A 9,610-nucleotide genomic window follows, 5' to 3' on the forward strand; every position below is an offset into this window, starting at 1 on the left:
GATCCAATCTATTTGGTGTTCTAAAAGCATCTTGTGTCTGTATAGCCATGTCCTTTTAAAGGTTAAGACTATTTCTTGTGATTTTATTAAACATATATTCTGAATCCTTAAGCTGGGATTGTCCTTGTCGTACTTCTCTTTCTTCTATATCCCTATTATTCTTAAGTTTGATCTTTTCATAATGTCTGAGAATTTTGGATTGTTTTGTATCAGGAATTTTTTAGAGTAAACTGTTTTTGAATGATGTATCAGTTTCTTCTGTCATATCTTCTTCACTTGAGATTATTATCTTCTGTCTCTTGTAATCTGTTGGTAATGGTTGAGTCTGAAGTTCCTTTTTGCTTAGCTAGATTTTCCATCTCTAGGAATGTCTCAGTTTGTATTTTTCTTATTGCTTCTATATCCATTTTCAGGTCTTGTTCTGTTTTATTCATTTCACCTTCACCTGTTTGTTCTTTCTTGCTTTCTTTAAGGGATTCACTCATCTCCCACATTGGTTTTTTTGTTGTATTTTGCTGGATTTCATAAGGGATTTATTCATTTATTCCTATTGTTTGTGTTTTTCTGGATTTTTAAAGAGCTTATTCATTTCCTTGTTATGGTGGACATTAAGTTGGTGTTAAAGTAGTTCTTTGTGCCTAATCTGTGTTGGAATATTCAGGGGTTACTGTAGTAGGATAGCAGGGCTGTGGAGGTGAAATTTTCCTCTAGCTGTTGTTGATTACATTCTTAAGCTGGCCTTCATGAGTCTGGGTTTGTGAAAACTATAGTTTGAGGAGCTGATTTATGAATTTGTCTTTGTTAGATGGTGCCTTTTTCCATTGATTTCTGACTCCTCTCTTGTTTTTGGCCTGAGTGGCTTCTGGTTCTTGAGACTAACAAGTCCTCTGGTTCAATGGGGGACCTCTACTTTAGTTTTTTTAGTCTGTATAACCTCTGTGGTTTGGGGCACAAGGGTTTCCTCTAAGGTTAGTGAGGCCTATGGTAGATGAGGGGTTTTCTGAGATTCTGGGTATCAGATTAGACTCTGAATTTCCACTTTCCTGCATGGCCTCTGGTAGAGCAAGGGTCTTCTGCCAGAGTTTTAGACTATGATATGGTGACTAGAAAGGGAGGAATATTGGAGAAAAGCTGGACAGGATATGAGGCATGTGAGTCTTTCTTGGAGTGCCTACTACTAGCATTATGTCTGGTAGACAAGAGGCTTCTCTAGAGTTAAAGGCAGGGAAATGGATAATACCACTACCCTTTGATGAACAATATTTACTGTCAGCTATGAGATTCAGGAATACACAGTTAACAGTGTCTATTCTCAAGTTTATGAAAGGTTTAACTGAGGAGTAAGAACATACTTAACCAGTTGAATATGAAAAGAACCATCGTACTTTGGCCAACCCACCAAATTAGAAAAAGAAACAGCAACAACAACAACAAAAAACTTTGAAATTTCAACTTAACCCAGTGGAAATAAATCCAAGAATACAAAAGACACTAAATCCGGGGAAGAAATTGAGAAAAGGTAACCATCATTTGGTTTAGGAGTTCCTTCTGTTTGTGGGTTGCTTTCATTGGTTAATGAATAAAGAAACTGTCTTGGCCTAGTTGATAGGGCAGAACTTAGGTAGGCAGAGAAAACAGAACTGAATGTTGAGAGGAGGAAGGACAGAGTCAAGGAAGCCGTGGATCCTTCACCTGAGATGGACGCCAGTTAGGGTCTACGGTAAGTCACTGCCACATGGTGATACACAGATTAATGGAGATGGGTTAAACTAATATGTAAGAGTTAGCCAATAAGAAGTTAGAGCTAATGGTCAAACAGTGTTTTAATTAATACAGTTTCTTTGTGGTTATTTCAGGTGTAAGCTAGCCAGGTGGCCAGGAGAAACAAGGGGCCCACTCCTTGTAACAATCATTCACTGTTGATAGAATTGCAAACTGGTGCAGCCACATTGAAAGTATGTGAAATAATTATAAATGAATGAATAAAAATAAACAAACAAGCAAGCAAACAAACAAACAAATTGCCATTTAACCCTGCAACGCCACTCACTGAAAAAAGGACTTGACATTCTAAACCACAGATTATGATTCAACCATGTTATTGCAGCTCTATTCACAACAGCTATGAAATGGAAATTACCTCAATGACCTTCAACTGATAATTGAAGCATAGTACTTATGCACAGTGGAAATCTATTTAGCTCTAAAGAAAAATAGTATCTTAAATTTGCATGTAAATAGATGGAACTAGAAAATATAGAATGAGGTAACTGAGCAAGAAAAACAAACAGCCCGTGTTCTCTCTTACTGAGTATACCAAGATTCAAGTCTTTATTGTGAGTATATAATGTAGAGTGTAGGCCCATATTTCTATATGGTATGAATGCCAGCCTCTCAAGCCGTAGTTCACACCTGAAGTGCTCACATAGTCTTCAGACAGGCTGTCACTAACCCTAACAAAGGGTCAGGGTGTTTTTCTGTTCCTTTGTAATCAGAGGATGCCTGGGAGAGAGATCCTAATTCAGGCCTTTGTGACCAAGCTGGCATACAGAGCAGGAATATAGAAAGACATGACAAAATGGGCATAAAAAATGTGGTCAGAGGTTAGACATGACTAAAGCCATCCACCTGGTTACCTAGGAAACAAAATGCTAATGAATTCACCCCTCAGTTTACATTTTGGTATAAAGGCTGTTCGGAGAACAAAAGAGAGGGTATTTTCTGTATGTGAACTCAGGATTTTATGAGGGATCACTGAGAATTTCCCTCCCAATAAAGCCATGTGAGTAGTGTCTTTATTCCCTGTCCAGAAAGATAGTTTATGTTGGGGTTGGATTCTGACACTAGAGTTACTGGATAAACCAGAAAAAAAAAGGATGACAAGGTGGGCATTTACTCTAGAAAGAAAAATAACTGGGTATAGATGTGATCAAGACATAAACAGAAAAATATCAGGGTATTTTATTTGGGAAGGGGGAGGCAAAGCAATATAGAAAAGTAAGTAATAAATATTACTAAATAAAAATAAAGATTTCTGTTGATTTTATTGAGCTATACATTTTTCTGTGCTACCCTCCTTTCCTCTTCCCTCCTCTTCAACTCTCTCCTATGGTGCCCATGCTCCCAATTTACTCGAGAGATCTTGTCTTTTTCTACTTTCCATGTAGATTAGATCCACATATGTCTCTTTTAGGGTTCTCAACAATAAGGATGTTTGCAAAAGCCATGGAGTATCATATTATTTTATGTTCATCTAAATTCATACACACATGTACACATACACAAGCACTCATATGACTAAGAACAGAATCAGTCTACCTATAGACAAAACCCCTCAAATAAATGCAAATTTATATATGTAATGAAAGGACGCCATTAATTTGACAAAGAGCAGAGGAAACACGAGAGTTATTAGAAGGAGACGATGAAATGACATAATTACAGCACTTACATATGAAATCTTAAAAAAGAATAAAAAATAAAGAAGTTATTTGTTGTAATTAAGAAGGAAGCTTAATACTTTTAAAGTCATATTTATCAAACATGTTAAAATTATATAAACATGATGACCTATCCATTATAGACATACGGAATTTATGCCATCCTTACTATAGGTTTACATTGTTTAATCTGTGATACAAAAGAAATAATTTGTGCTGAGAAAATTGAATTTAAAATTTATACTTATAAAAATTATCAAAGTGTCCTAAGAAATAAGTAATAACTCTTAAAAGTAAAATAAAATAAACAATATCAATTCAAACTGTGTATTTTTAAATAACTTTATTCTAATAAATAATCCTCACATTACTTCAAAAACACGATTTTTTTCCGGGGAAGTATTTTCTTCAAGGCAGCACTGACATCCTTATTTCTCAGGCTGTAGATCAATGGGTTCAACATGGGAACAACAGTAGTATAAAACACAGATGACACTTTCCCTTGGTCCATTGAATTCACAGATGATGGCTGTAAGTACATGAATGCAGCAGAACCAAAGAAGAGAGCAACAGCAGAGATGTGGGAACTGCAGGTGCTGAAGGCTTTGGACCTGCCCTCAATGGATTTAATCCTGAGGATGCTGGCAATAATGGAAATGTAAGAAGTAATTATTGTGAGAATTGGGACGAAGATGTTCAATGTACCAAAAATTAGAATCAACAACTCATTGATATAGGTATTAGAGCTTGCAAGCTTCAAGAGGGGAAGAAGATCACAGAAATAGTGATTGATCATATCAGTTTTTCAGAACCGAATCCTTATCATGAAGCCTGTGTGAATTGATGCACTGAGCACACTAAAAATATACACTCCTGAAATCAGGGCACTGCTAATCTGATAGGACATGGTTACACCGTAAAGCAAGGGGCTACAGATGGCAACATAGCGGTCATATGCCATTGCAGCTAATGTGTAACACTCTGCAACGCCAAAAATAATAAGGAAATAGAGCTGAGTCATACATCCAGGGTAGGAGATGAGGTTTTTCCCAGTCACAAAGCTCATCAACATGTTAGGGGTGACAACAGTGGACTGACAGAAGTCAATGAAGGACAGACTGCTGAGGAAATAGTACATGGGGTTGTGCAGAAGGCAACTGAGCACAATCAGTGTGATCATGCCCAGATTTCCTGCTACAGTGACCACATAGATTCCAGTGAAGAGAAAGAAGAGGGGCATCTTGAGTTCTTGATTTTTTGAGAGCCCAGCCAAGAAGAACTCAGTCACTGTGCAATGGTTTCCTGTTGCCATGTTCTGCATTCTGTTCCTAAAAGAGTAAAAGAATTGCTTGAGCCAGGTGGTGGCAGCTCAAGTTTTATACCCAGTACTGGGGAGACAGATCCAGGTAGATTTCTGATTTCTTGGTTAGCCTGGTCAACCGAACTGGTTCTAGAAGAGGCAAAGCTACACAAAAAAATACTATTCCCAAATATATATGCATTCATGCACACACACACACACACACATACACACACACATACACACACGTATGTAAACATGTATGTGAGTGTGTGTGTGTGTGTGTGTGTGTGTGTGTGTGTGCATATTGAGTGCCTTACTCTTAATGTGTCCAATGACCTGGGGAAGATGGGAAAAGTTGGTGAAATGAAGAAAAGTCTGACCACCTGTTTCAAACAATGGCCCCAGATAAGCAGATAGTGTGAGCCACTTTTAATTTTTACAGTTCCAATAGTTTGCATGAATAGTTTTACAGTTATATTTATTTCCTTAATTTTTTAGTAATTACAATAACTGTCTGTTCACTTATCTCCTTCCCTTTCCATTTCTCAACTTCCCCACGAGAAATCATTACCTACTTGATTCACAGACTTAATATTAGAAGCATAAGCAGTATAGCAAGCAATAAAGGAAGTTTTCTAACTAGGCACGACTACAGGTGGAGCAGTGTGCTCAGTTGGCAGCATTTGAAGCTATATCATTATGCAAGGTGAAGGAGAATTTTAGCTCTAATCAAATCTAAACTTTTGCAATCAATTCAACCAAGACTGAATTGCTTTATTTTATATTTTGTGCTACTGTATCTCATATAGGGGATATACCAGTTTTTCCCTATCATCATATAAACTACATAACTAAAAAACTTACTCTTAATAATTGGCACTGCTTATTCCTTGTTCTCATATCCACTTCCGCTCAGTTTCCTTGAACATTGGCTCCTACAGTATTGGCACAGCTATAGAAATGAGGGCATTGTGGATTTGTATGTTCCGACTTCCTTCCCTGTACCTAGACTGTTCCATAAACTCTTGATCTCATCATTTGCATTACTCTTAAACTCTTGTAGTTAGAATCATTCTCTCCATGCCAATTATGCAAATATGTAATGTCTTAAACTACTGTGACTCTTGCAGATTAGTCACAAGGTGACTTGGGAAGGGAGTATTCTGTTCTTGACTTTATGTTCACACTTGAAAGATCCAAGGCTTTAAGAGATGAATCAGATATACAGTATATTTTCAAAAACATACTCTCTGACTCATCCAGAGGGGAATCGTCACAGGAAAATTTTTGTAATGTAATAACCATTTTGTCTATGTCTTTAAGAAAGTGAAACTAAAATCAACCAGCAATAATTTGTATAAGGAAAGCAAGGAGAGTAGGTAGCACATATACTCCTGGGGTCATGCCCAGAATTATACAACAAATCTATCCTTTGGCTTTGCCAAAAATGGGTTAAATTCTCCCAAGACTTGCTGAAAGAAAAATTTGTTCAGCCTATTCTTAAGCCTTTTCCTGAAAGAAGTCACATGGCTCTCAGCATATGAATATATTTGGAGAGAATGCATGTAAGGTTGCTAGAGTGGCATTGTAATTCTTTATATTATGTTTTTTCAAGTACACAAAGTCGACATATAAATTATTTCTGACAGGTGTAAGATGGTATCTCAAAGTGGTTTTGATTTGCATTTCCCTGATCACTAAGGAGGTTGAGCATGACCTTAAGTGTCTTCTGGCCATTCGAAGTTCATCTGTTGTGAATTCTCTGTTAAATTCAGTACCCCATTTTTTAATTGGGTTATTTAGAGATTTAGTGCCTAGTTTCTTGAGTTCTTTGTATATTTTGGAGATCAGACCTTTGTCTGATGAGGGGTTGGTGAAGATCTTCTCCCAGTCAGAAGGCAGCCTTTTTGTCTTACTGACAGTGTCCTTTGCTTTACAGAAGCTTCTCAGTTTCAGGAGATCCCATTTATTCATTGTTTCTCTTATTGTCTGTGCTGCTGGGGTCCTACTTAGGAAGAGGCCTCCTGTGCCTATATCTTGTAGACTACTTCCCACTTTCTCTTCTATCAGGTTCAAAGTGGACGGATTAATGTTGATGTCTTTAATCCATTTGGACCTGAGTTTTGTGCATGGTGATAGGTATGGATCTACTTTCATCCTTCTACAGGTTGACATCCAGTTATGCCAGCACCATTTGTTAAAGATGCTTTCCTTCTTCCATTGTATACCTTTAGCTCCCTTGTCAAAAATTAGGTGCTCATAGGTTTGTGGGTTAATATCCGGGTCTTCTATTCGATTCCATAGGTCGACTTCTCTGTTCTTATGCCAATACCAAGCTGTTTTCAATACTGTAGCTCTGTAATAGAGTTTGAAGTCAGGGATGGTAATGCCTCCTGAAGTTGCTTTATTGTATAAGATTGTTTTGGCTATCCTGGGTTTTTGTTTTTCCAAATAAACTTGATTATTGTTTTCTCAAGGTCTGTGAAGAAGTTTGATGGGATTTTGATGGGGATTGCATTGAATCTATAGATTGCTTTTGGTAGAATTGCCATTTTTACTATGTTGATCCTCCCAATCCAAGAACAAGGGAGATCTTTCCATTTTCTGGTATCCTCCTCAATTTCTTTCTTCAAAGACTTAAAGTTCTTGTCAAATAGGTCTTTCACTTCCTTGGTTAGAGTAACCCCAAGATATTTTATGCTATTTGTGGCTATCGTGAAAGGTGATGTTTCTCTGATTTCCCTCTCTGCTTCTTTATCCTTTGTGTATAGGAGGGCCACTGATTTTTTGGAGTTGATCTTGTATCCTGCCACGTTACTAAAGGTGTTTATCAGCTGTAGGAGTTCTTTGGTAGAGTTTTTGGGGTCGCTTATGTACACTATCATATCGTCAGCAAATAACGAAAGATACCATCTTACACCTGTCAGAATAGCTAAAGTCAAAAACACCAATGATAGCCTATGCTGGAGAGGATGTGGGGTGAGGGGAACACTCATCCATTGTTGGTGGGAATGCAAACTTGTGCAGCCACTGTGGAAATCAGTGTGGCGGTTTCTCAGGAAACTGGGAGTCAACCTCCCTCAGGACCCAGCAATTCCACTCTTGGGAATTTACCCTAGAGATTCCCTAGCATACAACAAAAGCATTTGTTCAACTATGTTCATAGCAGCACTATTTGTAATAGCCAGAACCTGGAAACAGCCGAGGTGCCCCTCAATAGAAGAATGGTTTAAAAAGGTGTGGAACATATACACGTTAGAGTTTTATTCAGCGGTAAAAAATAATGACATCTTGAATTTTGCATGCAAATGGATGGGCATAGAAAATGCTTTACTGAGTGAGGTAAGCCAGACCCAAAAAGAGGAACACGGTATGTATTCACTCATAAGTGGATTCTAACCATAATTTAAAGGTCTTTGAGCCTATTTTTCGTGATCCTAGAGAAGCTAAATAAGAAGACGATCCTGATGAAGATTATTTAGCTATCCGCCAGGAGGTAGGAAATAGTCAAGATTCCCAGGTAACCTTGGGTGCATGGGGGGGGGTGGGAGGGTTGTTGGAAGGGGAGAGGGTTAGAGAGAAGGGAATAGGGGAGGAATGGAGAAAGCTCGGTTGACCGGGATGGGGGGAAGGGAGGAAGGATGAATAAGGGATCAGGGAAGAATATATTTCAACTAAGGGAGTCATTTTAGGGTTTATAGGAAACTTGATTATATATGGGATCCCAGGTCCAAGGAGAGATCCCCAGATTGTTCTCTAGACAGAGGAGAGGGTGCCTGAACCGGCCTTGGCCCACAACCATACTGATGAATATTTTGCATGTCACCATAGAACCCTCATCTGGCGATGGATGGAGATGGAGGTGGAGAACCACGTTGGAACACTGGACCTAGCTCCCTAGGTCCAAATGAGAGGCAGAAGGAAAGAGATCGTGAGCAATGAAGGCAAGGGCACAGGAAACCTTCATCCGACGTTGATGGCGATACAGATGGAGACCCATATTGGAACACCGAACTGAGCACTCCACAGTCCAAATGAGGAACAGAATGATGAAGAAAATAAAAAAAGTAATCAGGACTGCAAGGGATGCGAGCACACACTGATACAAGGGGACTGATATAATGAGAGTTCACCAAGGCCTGTTGGACTGGGACTGAACGAGGACGTGATCCAACCAGATTCTCTGAATGTGGCTGGCCCGGAGCCTTTTTGAAAAGCCGTTGACAATGACACTGGGACTTGCTTCCTCTGCATATACTGGATTTTGGCGCTCCAGTCTGTTTGGACTCTCACCTTCCCTGGACCTGGAAGGAGGGGGGAGGAACTCGAACTTCCCACAGGGCAGGAAACCCTGACTGCTCTAGGGGATGGAGAGGGAGGAGGAGAGGGAGTGGGGGGAGTGGGAGGGTGGTGGGAGGAGGGGCTGAAATGGAAACTTTTATAATTTAATAATAAAAAAATAAATAAATAAAAATAAATAAATTATTTCTGACTTTGAATACTTTGTTCTCTATATTAACTGGGTCATTTATATAAGTAGAACTTGGTGTTTTACTATTTTTAAACTTATACCTTAAATTAAGAATGACATTCATATAAGTTTTGATAAGTTTTGTGATTTCATAGAAATGTCACTAAGTTGAGACATAGATTGGGTGTCATTGAGGAAATGGAAGATACTTTTAAGGAAACAAATTTCCCTAAAAACTGAATTATCCAAAATCTAATTTCTCTGGAGGATTTATGCTGTTTTATTTTTAAATTCATTTTTTTCTAATTCTTAAGATACATAAAGTCTTTAAATTTCCAAATGTGAAAATTAAACAGCATCTGGAGCAATGATAGCAAGAGGAATTGGAAGCATGTT

The 9,610-nt window shown here is 38.4% G+C and overlaps 1 pseudogene; it reads right to left on the reverse strand.

Moving 5' to 3' along the window:
* Positions 1-3,807: 3,807 nt before the first annotated feature.
* On the reverse strand, positions 3,808-4,761 carry LOC148122316 (olfactory receptor 8G18-like; annotated as a pseudogene).
* Positions 4,762-9,610: the final 4,849 nt, after the last annotated feature.

Source organism: Myodes glareolus, chromosome 4 (assembly GCF_982192425.1).
Source record: "Myodes glareolus chromosome 4, mMyoGla1.1, whole genome shotgun sequence".
Taxonomy (NCBI): Eukaryota; Metazoa; Chordata; class Mammalia; order Rodentia; family Cricetidae; genus Myodes; species Myodes glareolus.